The sequence below is a fragment of the Triticum dicoccoides genome, chromosome 3A (genome assembly GCF_002162155.2).
Source record: "Triticum dicoccoides isolate Atlit2015 ecotype Zavitan chromosome 3A, WEW_v2.0, whole genome shotgun sequence".
Classification (NCBI taxonomy): Eukaryota; Viridiplantae; Streptophyta; class Magnoliopsida; order Poales; family Poaceae; genus Triticum; species Triticum dicoccoides.
In genome coordinates, this window is record NC_041384.1 from 119421486 (window position 1) to 119449436 (window position 27951).

Sequence of the window (27951 nt, forward strand, 5' to 3'; positions counted from 1 at the left end):
ATCATATTTACAAAAACAAGAGAGGTCGAGTTCATAACAGCTTTTCTCATCTCAATCAGTACATCTTATATCGTCATAATTGCCTTTCACTTGCACGGCCGAATGATGTGAATAATAATAACAGTGCACGTGCATTGGACTAAGCTGGAATCTGCGGGCATTCAATAAACAGGAGAAGACAAGGCAATATGGGCTCTTTTATCAGATCAACAATAATGCATATAAGAGCCACTTCAACAATTTAATCATGGTCTTCTCCTATCGACCCCCAAAAAAAGAAATAAAACTATTTACACGGGAAAGCTCCCAACAAGCAAAAAGAAGAACAGGAAATCTCTTTGGGTTTTCTTTTTAATTACTACTACAAGCATGGAAATTAAAACTAGCTAAAAGCTACAACTAATTTTTTTGGTTTTTCTTAAGGTTTATTAAGAACACAAGAAGAAAGCATAAGAAAAGTAAATAAACTAGCATGGATATTACAATGAAAAAGTATGAGCACCGACATCTAGCAATGAGTGTGTGAACATGAATGTAATGTCGATGAGAAATACGTACTCCCCCAAGCTTAGGCTTTTGGCCTAAGTTGGTCTATGGCCACGGTTAGCCTGGCAGATATCCATAGTAATAGTTGGGGTCGTACTGCAAAGAAGAAGACTCTGATTGCCACTAGTTGGCAATCATCTCCAGATCCCACTGGTAATTAGACTGTTGTGGAGGATCAACTTGTGGTTCCGACTCTGGCTCTGTGGCTGATGTAGGGTTCCGGTAAGCGTGAATGTCCTCCGGCGAGACGAGGTACTGGTTGTTCGCGTTGGTCATGGAGGAAGTCGGTGAGGCCTCCGCGGTGCGAGGCGGATTATATTTGGGCTTCTTTGCTTCTTCTTTTTGCTTTTCCTTCGAGCTTCGGCTCGATGAGCCCCTCAAAAATTTCTTCATTATTTTCTGAAATTCTGAAATTTTTAGTAACTTCAAAATAAAAGTGAACCAAACTCAACAAAATTGATAGCAACTACTCCTACAAGTGCCCAGAGCCTATATCATGCATCAAAACTACTTGGAACCACATAAATTTGACATGCAAGCTCAAGAACAGGGTCACCTAAGCAGCAAAAATATGCAATGAATAAAGCACTAGAACAAAAACTAATTGGACCAATGGAGGAGTCACATACCAAGGAACAATCCCCCAAGCAGTTTTGTGAGAGGTGCTTTGAGCAAGGAGATCGAAAATGGCAGCAAAATGAGCTTGGACTTGGGTTTGAGCTGGATAATGGTGTTTGTGGGAGGAAGGAGTGTGTGGGTGTAGGAATAAGTGGAGGAGGTCCATTGTGGGCCCACGAGGCAGGGGGCGCCCCCAGGGGGGTAGGGCGTGCCCTCCACCCTCGTGGCCAGGTGGATGCCCCTTTGTGTTCTTAGTGCCAAATATTCTCAAATATTCTAGAAAAAATCATATTTAAATTTCAGGGCATTTGGAGAACTTTTATTTTCTAGGTATGTCGGTGTACTAGATTAGGGGTACCCTAGTACCCCGAACTTGTGCACGGGCAGTTGCAGCACCCCGCGGCAGAGGCTTGCCGGGTGATCACCAAGATCCCCCAAGGTTCCCTTGGAGCCATCCAAGAACAAAGTATTTAAGCTAAGGAGACAAGGCCCCGGCAAGAGGAGCTTGTCGTGAAGACAAACCAAGGTACCTCGAAGCCCGGCGAGCGACAAGCTTCCGGACCCGACAAGATAACAACAGCGGCAAGGCGCTTGCCGCGGCAGGCGGCCACCCTGCGTCCACGCTCCAGCGCATCCACCAACGTGTCGCTCTGGGGGCCTCTCCTGGCGTGCGTGGCGGGAGGCTGTGCAGCCAGCGATGCGCAGTGGCATGCGAAGCTGACAAGATCACCATCGTGGCGAACGGTGGCGCCCCTAACGGTCCTTTTCTGCACTGTTCGGGCGACTCAGACGGGCATTTAATGCCCTTGTCCCCTGCCGTCAGGGTTAGGTAGGGGGCACTGTACAAGCAACTGTATCAACTACCTTGCTTTTTACGTTTTTACCCTCCTCTGCGTTGCCACCTGTCGGTGACCCCTTTAGCGTATAAAAGGAGGCCCATGCGCAACGTAAGGGGGGTTCGGCTGATAGGTTCGAAGCTTAAGACAGCTTGCTTCGATCCATCGGTAGCCCAGAGAACATCACACTCTCGCTTGGGAGAGCAAGAACACCAGATAATACAATCAGACAAGCAGCAGTAGGAGTGTTATCTCTCCGGAGAGCTCCGAAGCTGGGTAAACTGCTCGTGTGCCTCGCCTCGATCTGCTCTTCGTGCGATCTCCGCCCCCCTCCAAACCGAAAGGGGCCCGGTCCGCCGGCCCCATAGGTGTTCGAGGATCAGTTTCCCCAACATCTTTGGTGCGCCAGGGGAACCAGACGATCTGCCGTATGCGGTAGGTTGTCCTGCGTTCACTCGTGAGCTGCGGCAAGTCCAGTGGCCCAGCACAAAGAACTTCAAGCCAGACGTACCGGAGAAGTACGACGGCAAAACGCATCCGTCAGAGTTCCTCAGCATCTACACCATTGCGGTGCAAGCTGCCGGGGGACGAGATGACAAGATCCTTGCCAACTACTTCCCGCTGGTGCTCAAGCCCAATGTCAGATCCTGGCTCATGCACTTGCCGGACAACTCCATATCCTCTTGGGCTGATCTGTGCCATCAGTTTGTCAGCGCCTTTACAGGCGGACACAAGCCTCATGGCCAGGAGAGTGATCTTCATCTGCTCGCCCAGAAGGAAGGAGAACCTTTGCGCAAGTACATCCAAAGATTCAGTAGTGTGCAGCACAACATCCCAGACGTCCACCCTGCCGTGGTGATTAGCGCGTTCCATCAGAACGTGCGGAACCGCAGGATGCGGGAGGAAATGGCTATGTGCAAGATCAGGGACGTCAGTGAGTTATATGCACTGGCCGACAAGTGCGCGCGTGCTGAGGGAGGAAACTCCCCGGAGAAAATATAGGAGCAGGAGAATCTGACAGCGAAGATGCCGCCCCGACAAGGAGAAACCGGCGGCGGAACAACAGAAGAAGGAAAGGCAAAGAAGTGCTAGTTGTTGAGCAGTCCGGCAACGGTGGCGGCGCCAAGGAAGCCAAAGCTGGTGACTCCGGCAAGGAGGTTGCCGCGGAGGTGGCGGTCGCCGACAAGCAGGACGGCACCAACAAGCAGTATTGCAAGATTCACCGCACCAAGGGCCATGATCTTCAGAACTGCAAAAGGGTCGAGCAGCTTGTTGAGCAACAGAAAGCTGAATATGAGCGGCGTGACAAGGAGAAGGCCCAGGAAGGAGCTGGTGGATCCAGCAAGAAACGTCCTGGCCGAGGAGAACGCCGCGGCAAGGCCAAGCAGCGGCAAGGAGACAGACCTCCTCGCAGCCGCGACAAGGATGAAGATGACGGCGACGATGAAGATATGGATGATGAGGAGACTGATGAGCAGGAGTTCCAGAAAGCCATAGATGTCTTGTGTGTTGACGGTGGTGCTTCTCTGCATGCCTCGCACCGCCAGCTCAAGCAGTGGGTGTGAGAAGTTAATGCGGCAGAACCACCCGTTGAGTCACGCAAGCCTCTAAAATGGTCTGGTACGCCTATCATCTTTGATATTGAGGACCACCCAGATCGCATAACTGCGGTCGGGTGCTTGCCGATGTTGGTTTCACCAACAATCCGCAACCTCAAGGTCACTAAGATGCTAGTTGACGGCGGGGCCGGCTTGAATCTGATCTCCTCCGCAGTGCTCCAGAAGCTCTAGATCCCTGACAGCGAGCTCGAAGACCGGCACATTTCAAGGAATCAACCCGGGAAGGAGCAAGCCAAAGGGAAAGATCACGTTGCCGGTAACATTTGGCAGTGAGCTGAACTTCAGGACTGAGAGGGTCACGTTTGACGTTGCCGACATTCCATTACCTTACAATGGAATCCTTGGCCGTCCGGCACTCGCCAAGTTCATGGCAGCCTCTCACTATGCGTACAACGTACTGAAAATGCCAGGCCCAATAAGTGTCATCTCTGTCCCTGGCGACAAGAAGGATGCTCTTATCTGTGCCGACAAGATCTACCGGGAGGCAACAGCCGCAGCAGAACGAAGGACACTTGCCGCTGAAGCTCCGGGGGGGAAGAAGAAGACCAAGTCCGGCAAGAGCTCTGATGCCCACTCCGGCAAGCGCACCTCTTCGGAGTGCTGCACTACCATCGAGGACGCACCATCGAGCTCCACCGGCAAGTGCAAGAAGGCGATGGCAGCTCCACCTGCGACTAAGAAGGTGTCCGCTAAGGAGGATGGCACTGGTGGTACCTTCACCATCAGCGCCACTCTTGACCCCAAATAGGAAAGCGCGCTCGTTGCTTTCCTGCGGGCGAATGTCGATGTGTTTGCGTGGCAACCGTTTGATATCCCCGGTGTTCCCAGGAAAGTGATTGAGCACCACCTTGCTGTCTGTCCTCATGCGCGGCCCGTCAAGCAGAGAGTCAGGAAGCAGGCAGTTGAGCGCCAAGAATTCATCGCAGAAGAAATCAAGAAGTTGGAAGCAGCAGGCCTTGTCAGAGGAGTACTCCATCCCACGTGGTTGGCCAATCCTGTTGTTGTGCGCAAAGCTAACGGGAAATGGAGACTTTGTATTGACTTCACTGATGTTAATAAAGCTTGTCCCAAAGACCCATTTCCCTTGCCGTGTATTGACCAGATTGTTGACTCCACAGCCGGATGTGATTTGCTTTCATTTCTTGATGCATACTCAGGATATCATCAGATCTTCATGGCAGAAGAAGATGAAGAGAAAACCGCATTTATCACCCCATGTGGCACATACTGCTTCGTACGGATGCCTTTCGGTTTGAAGAATGCTGGTTCAACATTCGCAAGGGTAGTCCACCATGCTTTTGAGCCACAAATACACAGAAATGTGGAAGCTTACATGGATGACATAGTGGTCAAGAGCAAGGACAAAGCGACCTTGATTCAAGATTTAGATGAAACATTTGCAAACCTGCGCAAGATCAACCTCAAGCTTAACCCCGAGAAGTGCGTGTTTGGAGTCCCTTCCAGCAAGCTTCTTGGGTTCTTCGTGTCTCAGCGGGGAATTGAAGCCAATCCCGACAAGATCAAAGCCATCGAGCAGATCGAAGCACCAAAGCGCGTCAAGGATGTATGAAGGCTTGCCGGCTGCGTGGCTGCTCTCAGCAGGTTTATCTCTAGATCTGCTGAGCGCGCCCTGCCATTTTTCAAAATTTTGAAAAAGGCAGGTCCAATGAGATGGACTCCGGAAGCGGAGGCTGCGCTGCAGGACTTGAAGAGATACCTGTCCTCCACTCCAACGCTTGTCGCACCTAAGCCACAAGAGAAGTTGCTGTTGTATATAGCAGCAACCAATCAAGTGGTTAGTGCTGCGTTAGTGGCGGAGAGGGAGGCGGATGATGAGCCAGCAACCACGGCAGATCCATCCAGCGACAAGCAGGGGGCTTCGCCGACAAGCTCTGGTCCCGACAAACATGAGCTTGCGCAGGAGCATGATAGGATGCCAAGGAGAATGGTGCAGCGCCCAGTCTACTTTGTCAGTTCTCTTCTGCAGGGAGCTAGATCAAGGTACTCTGGTGTGCAGAAGTTGCTTTTCGGCCTCCTCATGGCCTCGAGAAAGCTGCGCCATTACTTCCAAGCACATGAGATCACAGTCGTCACTCGCTTTCCGCTGAAGAGGATACTGCAAAATCCAGAAGCAACAGGCAGGATTGTCGAGTGGGCGCTGGAATTGTCAAGCTTTGGCCTCAAGTTTGAGAGCACCTCAACTATCCAAAGCAGAGCGTTGGCAGAGTTCATAGCAGAGTGGACGCCAACCCTAGATGAAGAAATTCCAGAAACGAGCATCCCCGTCAAAGAGGCAAGCAAAGAGTGGCTGATGTACTTCGATGGAGCCTTCTCGCTGCAAGGCGCCGATGCAGGCGTGCTGCTTGTCGCACCCACCGGAGAGGACCTCAAGTACATAGTCCAGATGCACTTTCCCAAGGAGCAAGCAACCAACAACACTGCAGAATATGAAGGATTGCTTGCCGGTCTCAGAATCGCAGCAGACCTTGGGATTAAGAAGCTCATTGTCAGGGGTGACTCACAGCTTGTCGTCCGACAAGTGAACAAGAACTACCAAAGTCCGTTGATGGAAGCGTATGTCGATGAAGTGAGGAAGCTAGAGGAGCACTTTGACGGCCTACAAATGGAGCATATCCCAAGAGCTCAGAATGATATTGCCGATGGCCTGTCAAAGTGCGCCGCACTAAAGTTACCTGTGGAACCAGGGATCTTTGTGCTTAAGTTGACTCAACCATCCGTAACACCATCAACTGGACAAAGCAAAAAGAGGAAGTTGGTTTTTGGTGACTACTTTCCAGCAGAGCTCCCCGAAGCCGCCGCCAAGAAAGTCCCCAAGATCAACACCACAGATGCTGAGGGGCAGTCTGCTCCGGCAAGCCTTATGGTTTGTTCCGTTGAAGCAGACGCTCCCGACAAGTTTTGCTCCGGCAAGCTTGCCGGGGAACATCAAGCTCCGGCAGGACCGCAAGTCCTTGCCGTAGAAGCAGATGTTCCCGCAGCAGCAGATGTGCCTTTAGTCCTTGTTGTCGAGCCACAAGCTCCAGCATGGGCACAGCAAATTGTCCGTTTCCTTCAGACAGGAGAACTTCCCAAAGAGCAAGAAGAAGCGGAAAGAGTAGCCCGGCAGTCAAGTATGTACCAGTTTGTCGATGGCATACTGTACAGAAGAAGACTCAACAGTGTGAAATTGAAGTGTATTCGCCGGGAATATGGACAAAAGCTGTTGGCAGAGATACATGGAGGCATATGTGGCCACCACATAGGCGCAAGAGCACTTGCCGGCAAAGCTTTTCGGCAAGGTTTCTTTTGGCCGACAGTCCTCCAGGATGCGACTACACAAGTAACCAAGTGTGAAGCGTGCCAGTTCCACTCCAAACAGATACACCAGCCAGCTCAAGCTCTCCAGACGATCCCTTTATCATGGCCATTTTCGGTCTGGGGGCTCGATATCCTCGGCCCCTTCCCTCGAGCTGTCGGGGGCTTTGAGTACTTGTACGTCGCAATCGACAAGTTCACAAAGTGGCCGGAAGTGCAGCCAGTGAGGAAGGTGACAGCACAGTCAGCAGTCAAGTTCTTCAGGTCAATTGTTTGCCGTTTCGGGATTCCTAACAGGATCATCACCGACAATGGCACGCAATTCACGAGCCGCACCTTCATGCAGTATGTCCAAGACCTTGGCGCCAAGGTCTGCTTCGCTTCTGTTGCTCATTCAAGAAGCAACGGTCAAGCAGAGAGGGCAAATGCTGAAGTGCTGCGCGGGCTCAAGACCAGAACTTTCGACAGGCTGCACAGGTGCGGAAGGAACTGGATCGAGGAGCTGCCGGTGGTTCTTTGGTCGATCAGAACGACGCCAAATCGAGCCACTGGCCAGACACCTTTCGCTCTAGTCTATGGAGCAGAGGCAGTTCTCCCCATGGAACTCGTATACGGATCACCTCGAGTGCTCGCTTATGATGAGCTTGAGCAAGAGCAGCTGCGGCAAGACGATGCACTGCTCCTCGAGGAAGATCGTCTTTAGGCTGCTGTACGAGCTGCTCGATACCAGCAAGCTTTGCACCGCCATCATAGCCGCAAAGTTAAAGCCAGAAGCTTCGAGGAAGGCGACCTTGTTCTTCGGCGCGTTCAATCCGCCAAGAATTCCAACAAGTTGACGCCGAAGTGGGAAGGCCCTTATCGAGTGAGACAAGTCACAAGGCCTGGCGCTGTCCGCCTTGAGACCGAAGATGGCATTCCAGTGAGCAACTCCTGGAACATAGAACATCTTCGTAAGTTTTTCCCATAAGGTGCGGTTGCCGGAACCCGTTCCGACAACCACCTTTTGTACAAGTCTTGCCGCTGTTGCATGTAATCCTTTGTACAAAGCCGGGCGCAGAACCCGTGCATAAGTAAAACCCATGTGCTCCGCACAGCTTGTCCATTTCATGCATTAGTTCCTTTCTTGCATGTGATTATCTGACACTTTGTGCAGCACTTACATCCGGTAAGCAGTAACGAGCCGAAGAGCTCCATATTATTATTTTCTCTTCTTTCTTTTTCTTTTAAAGGAAAAGAAGGTTCTCCCGCACACAAGTTTGCCGGGGGGAAAGGAGAAGATTGTGGTACGGGCCAGGCGTCGTTCAAGCAAAGACTTGCCTTACCGGGAAGCAAATAACAGAAAAGCTAAGTTGCCAAAGTTTGAGCAATCTCTTTTTTAAATTTTTGAGTTCTCTTCCTCGAACGACCCTGCTTTGTATGGAAAACCTGTGCGCGGAGGAACCAACTCGTGGCTAGTTGCGCCCTTACTTTGTTTCGAGTCCGCTCAACAGCTTAAGCGTGCTGCATCTAGTCACGACAAGGTTTCTTGTCGGAGGCAGCGCCGCCAGCAGGCTGCTGAAGTTCCGCACTCAGCGCTCGCGGCTCGGGCGCCTGCGCCGACAAGTTCCCTAGAAGCGTAGGGTGAAAACATACAAAGGGAGGAATCCAGTAGAGGAAATAACATTGCAATTGATAACAGAAATAAAGTTATGTTACAAAGATAACTTGTCGCAGCTCTAATAGACTGTTTTCATAACATGACTAGCAGCGACAAGGGAAAAGAAGAAATGGGTGGTCTAATCTACGCGTCCGCCCTCGACTCACTTGATCTCGCTCACCTTGTCCACAATGGGTGCGACAAGGGCCTTGAGTGCGTCCAGATCGGCGTCAGGCGGCAAGGATCGGAGGACATTGGTGAAGCTGAGGCCTGGATTGCGGAAGGCTACCTTCATCAGCACCTTATGGAGAACCCCGGCGCAGATTTTGCGCGACTCGTCGGCCAGCTGCTTCGGGATCCTCTCCCGGAGCCGCTGGAGTGCCGTCGCCACGCCCTTGAAGAATAAGCTGAGCTTGGCGCTGGGTTGAAGGCTCTCGTCGAAAGGATATCCAAAGTCATCCATCCCCAGATGCGCCAGCTCCTCGTTGATGGCGGCGGTAGTGTTCACCAGACCCTCGGTCCAGTGCTCCACTGTGTCTCTGAAGGAGTTCTGAGTGACTGCAATGCTCTCCAGCAGCGCCGCGTCAGCCTTGACCCTCTCCGTCAAGGTCTTCTCCTGCTCCTTGGTGGCCTCCAGCGTCTGCGTCAGCGTGGCCAGCTTCAGCTCCAGATCTGCTTTGGAATCCTTGGCGGCGCTGAGCTCCTTTCCCCTCTCAGCAAGAAGGCCTTGCAGTTCACCATGGGCGGCGGCATCCTTCTCGCGCTCACGCTTGAGCGCGGCAATCTCCTCGCCACTCTTCCCAATTTCGGCCTCCAGCCGCGCCACCTTCTCCTCTAGTTCCCTCTTGGCGGCCTCTGCAGTTGCCGCGGCATCCTTTGCCTCCTTGCGCGCCCCGCCAAGTGCTCGCTCGCGCTCGGCGAGCTCTTCCTCATAGCTGTCGAGGTGGGCCTTCTGCTGCACTAGCTCGCCTTCCCGCGCGGACTGCTTCTCGGCAGCAAGCCTTTGGTCCTCCTCAGCCTCGGCCTTCTCGAGAAGAAAGGTCGTGCGCTCCTCGTCTACTCGCTCCCGCTCCTGCGCCAGGGACTGGAGAGCTTCTTGATTTTGGCTCCGGAGCTCTTCCGCACGCTTCTCCATGTCAACTCCCGCCTTCGCGACAAGCGCTTCCCGGGAAGCCATCTTGGCTTGCCGGGTGCGGTAGAGTGACAGCAGCTTCCGCAGTAGCTGCTCCTCCTCAGGCTCGCCACTGCTGCTGCCGGGCGCGTCAACCAATGACAGCCCAGCAGAGGCGAGCACCTCCCCGTCAAAAGTCTCCCCCTTGACTGGCGCCCTGGAGCTCGACGCCCAGGGTAGCTTGATGAAGATGTCGTCACCGGCCTGCAAGTAGGCGCCGGGATGGGGCTCCTCGGAGCCCGGCTCCGCAGAAGCGGCAGAGGGTTCGGCGGTCGGTGCAGCGCCCGGCGCTCCTGCGGCCTCAGGGTCGTCAGTGCGATCGCCCGACCCCTCGCCGTCTTCCGCAGTAGCAGCCCCGGCGGCCTCCTTGCCGGCGGTCACATCAGCACCGGCACCTTCCTCGCCGGCGCCTTCTGTCTCCATTGGCTCAGTCGAAGATGGGTCTGAAGAACGAAGAGGGGAGGAAAATCAATCAGAAAATCCAAGAAAAGAAAAACAGAAAAAGCAGAAACCAAGGGAAAAATTTTGAGCAAGTGGATTACCTGCGCCAAGATCTTCAGTTACGGCCTCGGTTGCCGCAGGATCAGCAGTGCCGTCCCTTGCCGGAGAGTCCCCCCTTGCCGGAGAGCGCTCCCTTGCCGGGGACTCCTCCCTTGGCGGCGCAGTCGAAGCAGGTGGCGCTTCGGGATCGGCCTCCAGGCGCTCCTAATGAGGCTGCTCTGCTCCTGCACAAGTCAACAAGCACGATATCAACAAAGGAAAAAGCACTCAAGCGCGCCCGATAGCAGAAGGATAAACTATCAACTTACGCTGGGGGCTGCGCTGGGGGCTGCTCCGAGGAGTGATTGCCGGGTCCGTTAAGGTGGTCTCGGATCCACCTCCTGCCGACGCGATGGGGTCATCCTCGATGACGATCACCGCGGCCTTGGCCCTCTTCGCCGCTCTCTGGGCCAGTGTTCTGAAAAGAAAAGAGTCCAGATTGGAGCAAGTCAAATACAAGATATAAATAGCAAGATTGAAGGATTATAAGAGCACCAAAGAAACTCACTCTTCTTCCTCCTCATCGGAGCTAAGCACGGAAAGATCAAAGTCCGGCCCTCCTCCGGTGCGGCGAGGTGGAGGAGTAGGATCCCTTGCCCGCTTGGCGGGGGCGGCGGCGGTGGCCCGGGAAGGTCCCGCTCCAGTTGCCGCTGTTGTGTGAGGCGCTCCCGCAGCAGCATTACTTGCCGCGGTAGAGCGCGTCGCGCGGCTCGGTGGCTGTGGAGCCGGCTGCCGCCCTGCTGCGTCCCCGGCCTTGCCAAGGCGCCTCCTTGGCGGGGCCGGGGGCTCCGCCTGCGGCAAGCTCTCTGAAGGTTCAGCCTCCTCCTCGCCGGCCTCGCTTGATTCGGCTTCAGAACCGGCAGGCTCCTCCTCGCCCATGAACTCCGCGCGTTCGGCAAGGTTTGCCGCCTCTGCAGCCTCCGCCTCCTCCACAGTGAACCCAAACACACCCGCAGCAGCTGCAGCCGCAGCCTCTTCCGCCCTGGTAGCGATAAGCTGCAGCTCCTCGTCGGTGGTGTCACGAGTGAGGCTTTTCTGCTCATCAGCGCGGACTGGCAACTCCTCCAAGGTGTCGAAGAATGCTCGCACAACGTCGTCCGCAGGCTCTTGCCAAGTGGGGACGATGCCGTGTGAATCGCACAACGGCATCATGGCGCGGATCCGGTCAAGTGAAGAGTTATTGCACAAAGGAACTACGCCCCTCGGCAGTGTGAATGGATGCTGGAGGTCGCATTTGAATAACTCCAAGAGCATTGCATCCAACTCCAAGACAGTGAAGTTGTAGTTGAGGCCCGGCCGCGGCCTCATGATGTCCGCTGAATTCTTAAATTCCCAGGCGGGCCTCCTCCTCTCCTGCAGGGGGCAATGCGGCGGCGGAGGAAATCTGCCCCGATAGCACCTACGGTGAGCCCGGCAAGCCTGAGGCGAAGAATCCTAGTGATGGCGATCTTCAGCCTCTCGTCTTCCGGGGCCATGTTGCTCCAGTCATTGCCGCGCACAATTGGGGTTTGGCGCACGGCGGTGAAGGGCTGCGGATCCTCCTCGACGATCCAACACCACTCCGCTCTCCACTCCTTCCACTTGCTGCGAAGCTCACCCTCCAAGTACGCCTCTTTCTTGCCGACTCTCGAGACCCAGGAAATCCCTCCGGCAAGCGGTTCTCCTCTCTCTACCCGAGGTATGAAGAAGTGGCGGAAAAGGGCTACACTAGGGTGGACTCCGACAAAGTTTTCGCACAAGTGTGCGAAAACCGCCATGGTCAAGACAGCATTGGGGGTGAAGTCAAGGAGGCGGAAGCCATACGTGTTCATAATGTCACAAAAGAATTCCGAGAAGGGCGGGCAGAGCCCGCAGTAGAAGAATAGCGGGAAGAACGGGTACCCATTTGGAGCCGACTCCGAGGCAGCAGCCGGGAGTACCCTCGTGCGCGGATGCGCACGCGTCTCCGTCGCCCAAAAGAGGTAGAAGTACTCCCTCAGCTCCTGCACTCCGAGCTGGGGGGTGAAGATCGCCCGCTCCTTCCGCAGCGCCGCGAGCCGCTGCGCCTCGGCCGACTTCACGCCTTTTCCCTTGTCGCCTTTCGGGGCCATGGCGGAGGTGGTGGAGAAGGTCGACGGCGTGGTGATGCTGCTGGCAATGGGGGGGCGGAGCGCTGCTCTCTCGGCTTCGAGAAGAAGAGGGGAGCGGCGGAGTTTGTGAAGAAGGAGTAGCAGCAAGCAGCAAGGGGGAACGAACTACCCATGTTTCCTCTGCTTATAAAGAGGGACGGGGCGGACATTTCGGCCTTCCGCTTAAACAACCACCCACGATCTCTCCCACGATGCCGCAATCAACGCGTGCCGTTATGGGAGAGTGCGGTGAATGCCGAACAAGATTTGGCGTGGCCCAGCCCGCGTGTGCCCGTGCCCTGTCTTGGGCCTGGCCCAACAGCGCTCGGCACCGTGTCTGGCCCAGGCCCGGGGGCTCCTGTCGGTGTACTAGATTAGGGGTACCCTAGTACCCCGAACTTGTGCACGGGCAGTTGCAGCACCCCGCGACAGAGGCTTGCCGGGTGATCGCCAAGATCCCCCAAGGTTCCCTTGGATCCATCCAAGAACAAAGTATTTAAGCTAAGGAGACAAGGCCCCGGCAAGAGGAGCTTGTCGGGAAGACAAACCAAGGTACCTCGAAGCCCGGCGAGCGACAAGCTTCCGGACCCGACAAGATAACAACAGCGGCAAGGCGCTTGCCGCGGCAGGCGGCCACTCTCTGTCCACACTCCAGCGCATCCACCAACGTGTCGCTCTGGGGGCCTCTCCGGGCGTGCGTGGCGGGAGGCTATGCAGCTAGCGGTGCGCAGTGGCATGCGAAGCTGACAAGATCACCATCGTGGCGAACCATGGCGCCCCTAACAGTCCTTTTCTGCACTGTTCGGGCGACTCAGACGGGCATTTAATGCCCTTGTCCCCTGCCGTCAGGGTTAGGTAGGGGGCACTGTACAAGCAACTGTATCAACTACCTCGCTTTTTACGTTTTTACCCTCCTCTGCGTTGCCACCTGTCGGTGACCCCTTTAGCGTATAAAAGGAGGCCCATGCGCAACGTAAGGGGGGTTTGGCTGATAGGTTCGAATCTTCAGACAGCTTGCTTCGATCCATCGGTAGCCCAGAGAACATCACACTCTCGCTTGGGAGAGCAAGAACACCAGATAATACAATCAGACAAGCAGCAGTAGGAGTGTTATCTCTCCGGAGAGCTCCGAAGCTGGGTAAACTGCTCGTGTGCCTCGCCTCGATCTGCTCTTCGTGCGATCTCCGCCCCCCTTCGAACCGAAAGGGGCCCGGTCCGCCGGCCCCATAGGTGTTCGAGGATCAGTTTCCCCGACAAGGTATTTTTATATTGCACGAATAATTCAGATAACAGACAGAAAATACTATTTTTATTTTATTTATAATAAATAATAGAAAGTAAAAGGAGGGTACAGAGAGTTGTGTTTTCTAAATTCATCCATCTCATGATCATCAAAAGGAATCCATTAACAAGGTTGATCAAGTCTTGTTAACAAACTCATTCCGAATAACATGGAACCGGAGAATTTTCGAATAACACTAGGTTACCTCAACGGGGATATGCACATCCCCAACAATAAGAATATCATGTTTCTTCTTGACAGTAGGAATAGGAAATTCAAAACCTCCAAAAATAATCGATGGAATTTTTCCAATAGAATTGATACTGTGGACTTGAGGTTGTTTCCTCGGAAAGTGTACCGCATGCTCATTACCATTAACATGAAAAGTGGCATTGCCTTTGTTGCAATCAAGAACAGCCCATGCAGTATTCAAAAAGGGTCTTCCAAGAATAATGGACATACTATCGTCCTCGGGAATATCAAGAATAACAAAGTTCGTCAAAATAGTAATGTTTGCAACCACAACAGGCACATCCTCACAAATACCGACAGGTATAGCAGTTGATTTATTAGCCATTTGCAAAGATATTTCAGTAGGTGTGAACTTATTCAAATCAAGTCTACGGTATAAAAAGAGAGGCATAACACTAACACCGGCTCCAAGATCACATAAAGCAGTTTTAACATAGTTTCTTTTAATGGAGCATGGTATAGTGGGTACTCCTGGATCTCCAAGTTTCTTTGGTATTCCACCCTTAAAAGTATAATTAGCAAGCATGGTGGAAATTTTAGCTTCCGGTACCTTTCTTTTATTAGTAACAATTTCTTTCATGTACTTAGCATAAGGATTCATTTTAAGCATATCAGTTAATCGCATACGCAAAAAGATAGGTCTAATCATTTCAGCAAAGTGCTCAAAATCCTCATCATCCTTTTTCTTGGATGGTTTGGGAGGAAAAGGCATGGATTTCTGAACCCATGGTTCTCTTTCTTTACCATGTTTCCTAGCAACAAAGTCTCTCTTATCATAACGTTGATTCTTTGATTATGGGTTATCAAGATCAATAGCAGGTTCAATTTATATATCATTATCGTGGCTAGGTTGAGCATCAACATGAACATTATCCTTAACATTATCACTAGTTCACTACTAGGAAAAGGGCTATAGATAATATGAACACTAATGGCGCACCACACATGTGGTGCGCCACTACTATATACTAATGGCGCACCATGTGTTGGTGCGCCATTAGTGTCCAAATACTAATGGCGCACCATATCCACGGTGTGCCATTAGTAAAAAAATTTATTTTTATTTTTTTTTCAAAAATACTAATGGCACATCAGGGGGTAGTGCGTCATTACTAGTTTTAACTAGTAATGGCGCACCAGTAAGAGATGCACCATTGCTATCTATACATATGGCGCACCCCTACCAGTGCGCCATTGCTATCACTCCATATCCCCTCTAGTCACGTTCCCGGACGCCCGCCTCTTCCTCCCCCTCCCTCACACCAGATCCAGTGCAAAGGCAAAGCGAAGAGGGAGGCTCCTTCAGTCACGGCCTCTCCTTCCTCGAAGCCCACGGCCAAGAGCAGACGGAGGAGAGGAGAGAAGAGAAAGCTCTTGTGCTCGCGCGATGACGACGATGACGACCTCCGCCGCGGCGACGATGAGCCCCCTTCGCGCCCTCCTCGTCCTCGCTGCCGTCCTCGCGTCGTGCCTCGGCCCCGCGGCGGTGGACCAGCCCGGGTAGGTGCCCCTCGTCCCAGCTCGTTTTCCCTCCCCGGTCCGATCGATCAGGAGGCTGTATCTGACCCACTCTCTCGCCTCGCCTTGTGGGTGCAGATACGTCGAGGGATACACCATCGCCGGCCGCATCAAGATCGACGGTCAGTGCCCTCTCCCCCGTGGTTCAAACTAGATGCATCTGGTAACTTCTGCGTGCGTGGGTAGGCGGGCGGGATCCAGTTTCGTGCTCTTCTCGAACCTGACCAATTTGGTGGAATTATCTCTGGGGCGCGTGATCCAAGTAGGGCCAAGTGTGTCAATGCTACTGATCTCCCTACTGTACCACTATGCATCGCCGTTGCTTAGGCAGCATGCTTACAGGCATTAATGTCCATATTATCCAGCTTCATCTTTGAAACTAATGTGCTTCCCCCCTTCAAGTTCATCTCCGTTGCTTAGGCAGCATGCTTACAGGCATTTAATGGAACCATGAGCTTAACCTTCTTTTTTGTTTTGACATCTTTACAGCCAAGTAGAAAATAATGTGCTTCCCATGCTCAACCTCTGTTTGGACTCAGGTTCTGCAGAATTTCCTCAGTTCATTTGTCTTACTACTGGGCTAGTGTCACCTTGTAGTTGTAAATATACAATATAACCTATTTCCTTGAGCGAGGAAGTAGCTAACATAGCACTCAAATTCCGCCCTTCAAACAATAATAACTAAGCTCAAAAGAATGATGAGGTGGTTACACAGCTGCTGACAAATCAAGAACTTAACATTTGCGTGTGTTTGTGTGTGCAGCTTTAACATCTTTACAGGGGTTTCGATAGTTCATAGTTGGGATTAAACCTTAAATGTAGCCATGGTTTATTAAACGTAGGAAAACAACAGCAAGTCGAAAGAAAAGTAGTTCCCATGCTGAACTTCATTTTATATAGACTGAACTATAGTTTGTTGGACACCCTAGATTGCTGGACGATCTTTAGGCGTCTCTGCAGCACATAGCAGGCCAATCTTACCAAGAGCGATGATATGAAGATCATTGTTCCTGCAGCCATTTAATGACTTTCCTGGTCCGAAGCACTCTCTGCTTCTTGGTCATCTTGGGTCCCACAAAAGAGATTCATGATTCTTGGATCTAGAACGGTAGAACCTCACAAATTATATAACAGTGTAATGGATCCAGTTTTTCTTCCATCACATCTTCCTTATTGCTTCCTTGCTGGATTCCTTATCACTCCTGACACAAGGAGAAGACTAAAAGGGGCATTGCTTTCCTGACATTGTTATCTGTGAACAGTACTTGTCATATTGTCCCCCTTCCACTTATTATGAAGTCCTACAATAAAATGATATGGTCAAAATGTATTGTCTTGCTTTAGCCTTTTCTACCATGTGTTTATCCTTTAATTTTTCCATGAGCCTTGAGGATGCTGCTCTCATTTCACAGAGATATGGATTTTCATACTAACGGTTTTATTGCTGTGGCTTCCCATACACAATGACCGGTTCCTGGAAAAGCAGCTGATGTTCTTGCTGCTGTGTTTACAGCAACACAAGTTATGTACGGATTATCACTTTTATTTCTGACTGGTTGCCCTTTCACAGTTATTGTGTTTCAGTTACTGCATGGCTGTCGATAATTCTCCTTGGATATACTAGTCTTCTCCCTTCTCTTTGTAATAATGGTTTGCTGATTTTGTGGGCTTTATCAGTAATCCCCTCTACCCTCTGCTGCCCAGATCGAAATCGTCTTCTCCAAAAAATTCTTCTATTAGTAATGTCCTTGGCACATGCGTTTCAGTTTTCAACTTTAACAGTCTGATGTGCAATTTTAACATCTTTACACGGGCATGATTAGTTCATAGTTGGGCTTACACCTTAAAGTATTGTAACACAAGTTTATTAGGTGTTGGAAGAAACAACCAAGTCGAAAGAAAAGTTCCCATGCTGAACTTTATTTTATATATGTTGCATCCTTTTGTTCTGATTATCTAAATCAATCAACAGATGTAGGAACATGTTTATTCAGTAGCTTCTCGTAGAGAGAGGGGAATTGACGAATTGTCCAGATCCACACAGGCAAATCAGAGTGCCTCTCTGCTAGAATATATGTTTGTTGATAAAACTGAGTACACCATGACTACCCCAATTGATTAATATTTCTTTATTTTCCTTCTTTTATATGCATGTCTAATCTCTGATTTATCCATATATATGTTAGCCGACAGAAAATGGTCGAATCTTAGTGCTGCTGCCCCATGAACACATTTTTTTAATTTGACTGTACATTCAAATGAAGCCAAGTGGAGTAGTATACTGGTAGTATAGTATAATAATATTATCAAAAGGTAAATGCCCTGATTATTTAGCTCTGTCAGATAAATACTCGTTGAAAGTGGGCTCCTATCAAAATTCATTTCCATTATAATCTTACTCATACAATATTCACACCATGTAATTCTGGAAATATATGCTCATATCTAGTTCTGCATAAAAAATGACAGTATTGACATGTTATAAATAGTTTGTTTGTGTTTGTGTTTATTTTGTTACATTTTGCAGGGATAAAGTGAAGAAAAACAAGAAAAGATTACTAGAAGATTAGTTTTAGGATTTTCTTTTATTTCCTTGCAATTTTCCTTTTATTGGAAACTTGTAAAGACATTGTAATATTCTTACTATAATAAAAATTATGATTCTATTTCATTTTTGTTTTTAAATTATTTTTCCTTATAGGTTGTTTTCTGTAAATTTAGATTTTTTTTTGTTTTCCAAATACATTACTAGTGGCGCATTTAGGCCCTTATTAGTGGCGCACCTTCCTTTATTACTAGTGGCGCACTTATAAGGTTATTAGTGGCGCACCTGGAGGGAGTACTAGTGGAGCACCGAATGGCATACTAATGGTGCACCACATGGTGCGCCATTAGTATCTGGCATACTAATGGCGCACCAGTGGTGCGCCATTAGTAAAAAATACTAGTGGCGTGCTACTAATGGCGCACCGGTAGTGCGCCATTAGTAGGCAAAACCGGTGCACCATTAGTAGGCCTTTTCCTAGTAGTGGTTTCAGGTTCATTACCAGATTGTGTTTCAGCAACAGAAATAGAAATTTGGATTCTCAGGTGTTTCAGTAATAGGTTCACTAGAAGCATGCAAAGTCCTATCATTTTTCTTTTTCTTCCTTTTAGAAGGACTAGGTGCATCTATATTATTTCTCTGAGAATCTTGCTCAATTCTCTTAGGGTGGCCTTCAGGATACAAAGGTTCCTGAGTCATTTTACCAGTTCTGGTAGCCACTCTAACAGCATAGTCATTATTCTTACTATTCAATTCATTGAGAAAATCATTTTGAGCTTTAAGTACTTGTTCTACTTGAGTGGTACCATAGAAGCATGTTTACTAATAAGTTTAAGTTCACCTTTAACATTAGCCATATAATCACCCAAGTGTTCAAGCATATCAGCACTGTGTTTTAATTCTCTACCAAAATAAGCATTGAAGTCTTCTTGCTTAACCATAAACTTATCAAACTCATCTAAGCATGGGCTAGCAAACTTAATAAATGGGATTTCAGCTTTATCATATCTACAGAGAGAATTTACCTTTACTACCTGTGTCGGGTTATCAAGACCATGTGTTTATTCAATAGGAGATGGATTAAAATTATGCATTTCTTCGACAGGTGGTAAATTAAGACCATGTATTTCTTCAATAGGAGGTAAATTCTTAACATCTTCAGCTTCAATACCCTTTTCTTTCATGGATTTCTTTGCCTCTTGCATATCTTCAGGACTGAGAAATAGAACACCTTTCTTCTTCGGAGTTGGTTTAGGAATAGGCTCGGGAAGTGTCCAATTATTTTCATTTGTCAACATATTATTCAATAGAATTTAAGCTTCATTCGATGTTCTTTCCCTGAAAAAAGAACCAGCACAACTATCCAGGTAATCTCTGGAAGCATCGGTTAGTCCATTATAAAAGATATCAAGTATTTCATTTTTCTTAAGAGGATGATCAGGCAAAGCATTAAGTAATTGGAGAAGCCTCCCCAAGCTTGTGGGAGGCTCTCTTCTTCAATTTATACAAAATTATATATGTCCCTTAAGGCAGCTTGCTTCTTATGAGCAGGGAAATATTTAGCAGAGAAGTAATAAATCATATCCTAGGGACTACGCACACAACCAGGATCAAGAGAATTAAACCATATCTTAGCATCACCCTTTAATGAGAACGGAAACATTTTAAGGATATAAAAGTAGCAAGTTCTCTCATCATTAGTGAACAGGGTAGCTATATCATTTAATTTAGTAAGATGTGCCACAACAGTTTCAGATTCATAGCCATAAAAAGGATCCGACTCAACCAAAGTAATTATATCAGGATCAATAGAGAATTCATAATCCTTATCAGTAACACAGATAGGTGAAGTAGCAAAAGCAGGGTCAGGTTTCATTCTAGCATTAAGAGATTGTTGCTTCCATTTAGCTAATAACTTCTTAAGATCACTTCTATCATTACAAGCAAGAATAGCTCTAGCAGATTCTTCATCCAGAACATAACCCTTAGGCACAACAGGCAATTCATATTTATTAGGGGAAGAGTCTTCATCATCACTATCATCAATATTATCAGTTTCAATAATTTCATTCTCTCTAACCCTAGCAAGTTGTTCATCAAGAAATTCACCAAGTGGCACAGTAGTATCAAGCATAGAAGTGGTTTCATCATAAGTATCATGCATAGCAGAAGTGGCATCATCAATAACATGCGACATATCAGAATGAATAGCAGAAGCACGTTTAGGTGTCGCAAGCTTACTCAAAACAGAAGGTGAATCAAGTGCAGAGCTAGATGGCAGTTCCTTACCTCCCCTCGTAGTTGAGGGATAAATCTTGGTTATTGGATCTTTCAAGTTCTTCATAATGATAAGCAGATATAAATCCAAGTGACTCAAAGAATAGAGCTATGCTCCTCGGCAACGGCGCCAGAAAATAGTCTTGATAACCCACAAGTATAGGGGATCACAACAGTTTTCAAGGGTAGAGTATTCAACCCAAATTTATTGATTCGACACAAGGGGAGCCAAAGAATATTCTCAAGTATTAGCAGCTGAGTTGTCAATTCAACCACACCTGGAAACTTAATATCTGCAGCAAAGTATTTAGTAGCAAAGTAATATGATAGTAGTGGTAACAGTAGCAAAAGGTAATGATAACAGAAGCAATGTTTTTGGTATTTTGTAGTGATTGTAACAATAGCAACGGAAAAGTAAATAGCGAAGAACAATATATGGAAAACTCATAGGCAATGGATCAGTGATAGAGAATTATGTCGGATGCGATTCATCATGTAACAGTCATAACCTAGGGAGACACAGAACTAGCTCCAACTCATCAATGTAATGTAGGCATGTATTTCGAATATAGTCATATGTGCTTATGGAAAAGAACTTGCATGACATCTTTTGTCCTACCCTCCCGTGGCAGCGGGGTCCTAGCGGAAACTAAGGTATATTAAGGCCTCCTTTTAATAGAGTACCGAACCAAAGCATTAACACATAGTGAATACATGAACTCCTCAAACTACGGTCATCACCGGGAGTGGTCCCGATTATTGTCACTTCGGGGTTGCCGGATCATAACACATAGTAGGTGACTATAGACTTGCAAGATAGGATCAAGAACACTCATATATTGATGAAAACATAATAGGTTCAGATCTAAAATCATGGCACTCGGGCCCTAGTGACAAGCATTAAGCATAGCAAAGTCATAGCAACATCAATCTCAGAACATAGTGGATACTAGGGATCAAACCCTAACAAAACTAACTCGATTACATGATAAATCTCATCCAACCCATCACCGTCCAGCAAGCCTACGATGGAATTACTCACGCACGGCGGTGAGCATCATGAAATTGGTGATGGAGGATGGTTGATGATGACGATGGCGACGGATTCCCCTCTCCGGAGCCCCGAACGGACTCCAGATCAGCCCTCCCGAGAGGTTTTAGGTCTTGGCGGTGGCTCTGTATCATAAAACACGATGAATCCTTCTCCTTTATTTTTTTCTCCCCAAAAGTGAATATATAGAGTTGGGGTTGAGGTCGGAGGAGCTCCAGAGGGGCCACGAGGTAGGGGGCGCGCCCAGGGGCAGGCGCCCCCACCCTTGTGGCTAGGGTATGGGCCCCTGGTCTTGATCTTTTGCTAGTATTTTTTTATTATTTCCAAAAAGACGCTCCGTAAAGTTTCAGGTCATTCCGAAAACTTTTGTTTCTGCACATAAATAACACCATGGCAATTCTGCTGAAAATAGCGTCAGTCCGGGTTAGTTCCATTCAAATCATGCAAGTTAGAGTCCAAAACAAGGGCAAAAGTGTTTGGAAAAGTAGATACGACGGAGACGTATCAATACCGACGGTCGAATCTCAGGCAAGTAACATACCGATGACAAAGGGAACAATGTATGTTGTTATGCGGTTTGACCGATAAAGATCTTCGTAGAATATGTAGGAGCCAATATGAGCATCCAGATTCCGCTATTGGTTATTGACCGGAGATGTGTCTCAGTCATGTCTACATAGTTCTCGAACCGTAGGGTCCGCACACTTAACGTTCGATGACGATTTGTATTATGAGTTATGTGATTTGATGTACCGAAGGTTGTTCGGAGTCCCGGATGAGATCACGGACATGACGAGGAGTCTCGAAATGATCGAGATGTGAAGATCGATATATTGGAAGGCTATATTCGGACATCGGAAAGGTTCCGAGTGATTCGGGTATTTTTCGGAGTATCGGAGAGTTACGGGAATTCGCGGGGGGGAAGTAGTGGGCCTTAATGGGCCATACAGGAAAGGACAGAAGGGCCTCAAGGGATGCCCCCCATGGGCTGTCCGAATTGGACTAGGAGGGGACGGCGCCCCCCTCTTTCCTTCTCCCTCTCCCTCTCCCTCCTTCTTCTCCTACTTGTAATAGGAAAGGGGGAAACCTACTCCTACTAGGAGTAGGAATCCCCCCTTGGGCGCGCCCCTTGAGGCTGGCCCTCCTCCTCCTCCCCTCCTTTATATACGGGGGAGGGGGGCACCCCATAGACACACAAGTTGACATTTTTTTAGTCATGTGCGGTGCCCCCCTCCGCAGATACACACCTCAGTCATATCATCGTAGTGCTTAGGCGAAGCCCTGCGCCGGTAATTTCATCATCACCGTAAACACACCGTCGTGCTGACGAAACTCTCCCTCGACCTCAACTGGATCAAGAGTAGGAGGGACATCACCTAGCTGAACGTGTGCAGATCGCGGAGGTGTCGTGCGTTCGGTACTTGATCGGTTGGATCGCAAAGACGTTCGACTACATCAACTACATTTCATAAAGCTTCCGCTTTCGGTCTACGAGGGTATGTAGACATACGCTCTCCCTCTTGTTTCTATGCATCTCCTAGATTGATCTGGCGTGATCATAGGAAATTTTTTGAAATACTGCGTTCTCTAACATTGGAGCCGCCCGAATCCGCCGCTGTTGCGGCCAACAAAGTGCGCCTCGACCGGCTTGCCGGAGCGTGCCTTGAGCCGTGATACGTCTCCAATGTATCTATAATTTTTGATTGTTCCATGCTATTATATTATCTGTTTTGGATGTTAATGGGCTTTATTTTACACTTTTATATTATTTTTGGGACTAACCTATTAACCGTAGGCCCAGCCCAAATTGTTGTTTTTTTGCCTATTTCAGTGTTTCCTAGAAAAAGAATATCAAACGGAGTCCAAACGGAATGAAACCTTCGGGAGCGTGATTTTTGGAACAAACGTGATCCAGGGGGCTTGGAGTGGACGTCAAGCAATCAAGGAGGCGGCCACGAGGCATAGGGCACGCCCTCCACCCTCATGGGCCCCTCGTTGCTCCACCTACCTACTTCTTCATCCTATATATATCCATGTACCCCGCAAACATCTAGGAGCACCATGAAACCCTATTTCCACTGCCGCAACCTTCTGTACCCAAGAGATCCCACCTTGGGGCCTTTTCCGGAGCTCCGCCGGAGGGGGCATTGATCACGGAGGGCCTCTACATCAACTCCATGGCCTCTCCGATGATGTGTGAGTAGTTTACCTCAGACCTACGGGTCCATAGCTAGTAGCTAGATGGCTTCTTCTCTCTATTTGGATCTCAATACAAAGTTCCCCTCGGTTCTCTTGGAGATCTATTTGATGTAACTCTTCTTTTCGCGGTGTGTTTGTCAAGATCCGATGAATTGTGGGTTTATGATCAAGTTTATCTATGAACAATATTTGAATCTTCTCTGAATTCTTTTATGTATGATTGGTTTATCTTTGCAAGTCTCTTCGAATTATTAGTTTGGTTTGGCCTACTAGATTGATCTTTCTTGCAATGGGAGAAGTGCTTAGCTTTGGGTTCAATCTTGCGGTGCTCGATCCTAGTGACAGAAAGGGAAACGACATGCATTGTATTGTTGCCATCGAGGATATAAAGATGGGGTTTACATCATATTGCATGATTTTATCCCTCTACATCATGTCATCTTGCTTAAGGCGTTACTCTGTTCTTATGAACTTAATACTCTAGATGCATGTTGGATAGCGGTCGATGTGTGGAGTAATAGTAGTAGATGCAGAATCGTTTCGGTCTACTTGCCTCGGATGCGATGCCTATATACATGATCATGCCTAGATATTCTCATAATTATTCGCTTTTCTATCAATTGCTCGATAGTAATTTGTTCACCCATCATAATACTTATGCTATCTTGAGAGAAGCCACTAGTGAAACCTATGGCCCCCGGGTCTATCTTCCATCATATCAATCTACCGTTATTTCCATTACCGTTAATTTTGCAATCTTTACTTTCAATCTATATCATAAAATACCAAAAATACTTATCTTATTATTATCATCTCTATTAGATCTCACTCTTGCAAGTGGCGGTGAAGGGATTGACAACCCCTTTATCGCGTTGGTTGCGAGGTTCTTATTTGTTTGTGTAGGTATGAGGTGACTCGCACGTGGTCTCCTACTAGATTGATACCTTGGTTCTCAAAAACTGAGGGAAATACTTACGCTGCTTTACTGCACCACCCTTTCCTCTTCAAGGGAAAACCAACATAGTGCTCAAGAGGTAGCAAGAAGCATTTCTGGCACCGTTGCCGGGGAGGCTTACGCAAAGTCAAGTCAAGATTTGATCTCCCGACAACTAGCCATTTCTGGCGCCGTTGCCGGGGAGATCTATGCCAAGTCAAGACATATCAAGTACCCATCACAACTCTTATCCTTCACATTACATTATTTGCCATTTGCCTCTCGTTTTCATCTCCCCCACTTCACCCTTGCCGTTTTATTCGCCCTTTTTCCGTTCACCTTCTTCTCGTATGTAACTTTCTTTGTGTTTTATGTGCCTTCTATTTGCTTGCATCTTTGCTTGCTTAAAATCTATTGATGTGGGTCCACTTAAAGTGTTCTACTTGGATCATCTTTGATCCTTATGTGCTCATGCTAAAACCCCAACTAGCCTAGTTGATGGGAAATCTTTAGATGAGCATGCTCATTTTGTGCATCACCGTTTGTCTGAAAAAGGGAGACTCTTATGGGATCAAATTAATAGATTGCTATGTTATGCTTGGAATCTTTGTGAAATTTGTGATCTTACTTGTTGCTCTAAGGACCCTAAAAACACCTCCCCTACCTATGTGAGTTTAATGATAATGAAATCTTATCTTCTTATGCAAAGGGCGTTTATAGTTACTACGATATCGAACAAATTGAAGAATTTGTTGCTTTTAGGGGTGCTTATGAAGTTGCTTCTTTGATTGAAAAGTATGATATTACTCTCTACGAATCTGAAAATTTTGACATACTTAAATATTGCTATGAAAACTATGCTCATAATGTCTATGTCAAAGAATTTATTGAAAGAATGACCTGTGACGCCCCCGATTCAATCGTACACTAATCATGCACGCAAATGTGTACGATCAAGATCAGGGACTCACGGGAAGATATCACAACACAACTCTACAAATAAAATAAGTCATACAAGCATCATAATACAAGCCAGGGGCCTCGAGGGCTCGAATACAAGTGCTCGATCATAGACGAGTCAGCGAAAGCAACAATATCTTAGTACAGACATAAGTTAAACAAGTCTGCCTTAAGAAGGCTAGCACAAACTGGGACACAGAACGAAAGAGGCGCAGGCCTCCTGCCTGGGATCCTCCTAACTACTCCTGGTCGTCGTCAGCGGGCATCACGTAGTAGTAGGCACCTCCAGTGTAGTAGGAATCATCGTCGACGGTGGCGTCTGGCTCCAGGGCTCCAGCATCTGGTTGCGACAACCAGGTAGAAGGGAAAGGGGGAAAAGAGGGAGAAAAGCAACCGTGAGTACTCATCCAAAGTACTCGCAAGCAAGGAGCTACACTACATATGCATGGGTATATGTGTAAGGAGGCCATATCAGTGGACTGAACTGCAGAATGCCAGAATAAGAGGGGGATAGCTAATCCTGTCGAAGACTACGCTTCTGGCAGCCTCCGTCTTGCAGCATGTAGAAGAGAGTAGATTGAAGTCCCCCAAGTAGCATCTCCAAGTAGCATCTCCAAGTAGCATCTCCAGTAGCATCGCATAGCATAATCCTACCCGGCGATCCTCCCCTCGTTGCCCTGTGGAAAAGCGATCACCGGGTTGTCTGTGGAACTTGGAAGGGTGTGTTTTATTAAGTATCCGGTTCTAGTTGTCATAAGGTCAAGGTACAACTCCAAGTCGTCCTGTTACCGAAGATCACGGCTATTCGAATAGATTAACTTCCCTGCAGGGGTGCACCACATAGCCCGACACGCTCGATCCCATTTGGCCGGACACACTTTCCTGGGTCATGCCCGGCCTCGGAAGATCAACACGTCGCAGCCCCACCTAGGCAAAACAGAGAGGCCAGCACGCCGGTCTAAACCTAAGCGCACAGGGGTCTGGGCCCATCGCCCATAGCACACCTGCAACTTGCGAGGGCGGCCGGAAGCAGAACTAGCCCCCTTAATACAAGAGCAGGCTTACGTTCCAATCCGGCGCGCGCCGCTCCGTCGCTGACGTCTGAAGTGCTTCGGCTGATACCACGACGCCGGGATACCCATAACTACTCCCGCGTAGATGGTTAGTGCGTATAGGCCAGTAGCCAGACTCAGATCAAATACCAAGATCTCGTTAAGCGTGTTAAGTATCCGCGAATGCCGAACAAGGCCAGGCCCACCTGTCTCCTAGGTGGTCTCAACCTGCCCTATCGCTCCGCCACAAAGTAACAGTCGAGGGCCGTCGGGAACCCAGGCCCACCTCTACCGGGATGGAGCCACCTGTCCTTTCAGCCCCCTCATCAGAATCACTTGCGGGTACTCATCGAGCTGACCCGACTTTAGTCACCATCTGTATAGTATGTATGTATGTAAAGTATATACCCGTGATCACCTCCCGAGTGATCACGGCCCAATAGTATAGCGAGGCAGACTGACAAGAATGTAGGGCCAATGATGATAAACTAGCATCCTATACTAAGCATTTAGGATTGCGGGTAAGGTATCAATGACTGTAGCAACAATGACAGGCTATGCAACAAAATAGGAGTAACCGAATAGTAACATGCTACACTACTCTAATGCAAGCAGTATAGAGAAGAATAGGCGATATCTGGTGATCAAAGGGGGGGGCTTGCCTGGTTGCTCTGGCAAGGAGGGATCGTCAACACCGTAGTCGAACTGGGGTCGCCGGCAGTCTCGGGGTCTACCGGAAAGAAGTAACGGAGGGGAACACAATAAATAACAGAGCAATCAAAGCATCACAAAGCGTAACATGGCAATACGCGGTCTAGAGTGACCTAACGTGACACTAGGTGGTACCGGCGAAGGGGGGAAACATCCGGGAAAGTATTCCCGGTGTTTCGCGTTTTCGGGCAGATGAACCGGAGGGGAAAAGTTGTGTGTTCGCTATGCTAGGAGTGTGTGGCGGACGAACGGAGGGTGTAACCGGATTCGTCTCGTCGTTCTGAGTAACTTTCATGTATAAAACTTTTTCATCCGAGCTACGGATTATTTTATATGTTTTTTTGAAGATTAAAACAATATTCGGAAAACCCTGAAATTTTGCTAAGTCTGAGAATTCGACAGTTTTAAACATTACTTGGCTGTTTTCAAAACACTACAACTATTGATCTATAACTCCTATGATTTTGTGCCTTATATCAATATGCAGCATTTTTCTGTGGTCTATAAGATAGTAGCACTTTCAACTCTGTTATAGTCCATTTGATTGATCATTAACAACTCTAAAGTAGCTATGAAATTAAAGCTGTTTTCAGCTTTCTATTAACAGAACATTGGAATTTGTGATTTTTGTAGGAATTAAACCATACATCAAAAGGATTTGGTCCAGTGGGATAAAATGGAGTTTGTCATGTATGCTTTCTACTCATATTATTTTTACCCATGTTAACCGCTGGTTAGACGTTGTTTAGAGGCTGTACAGAGGGTCAGATAATGTCAAATT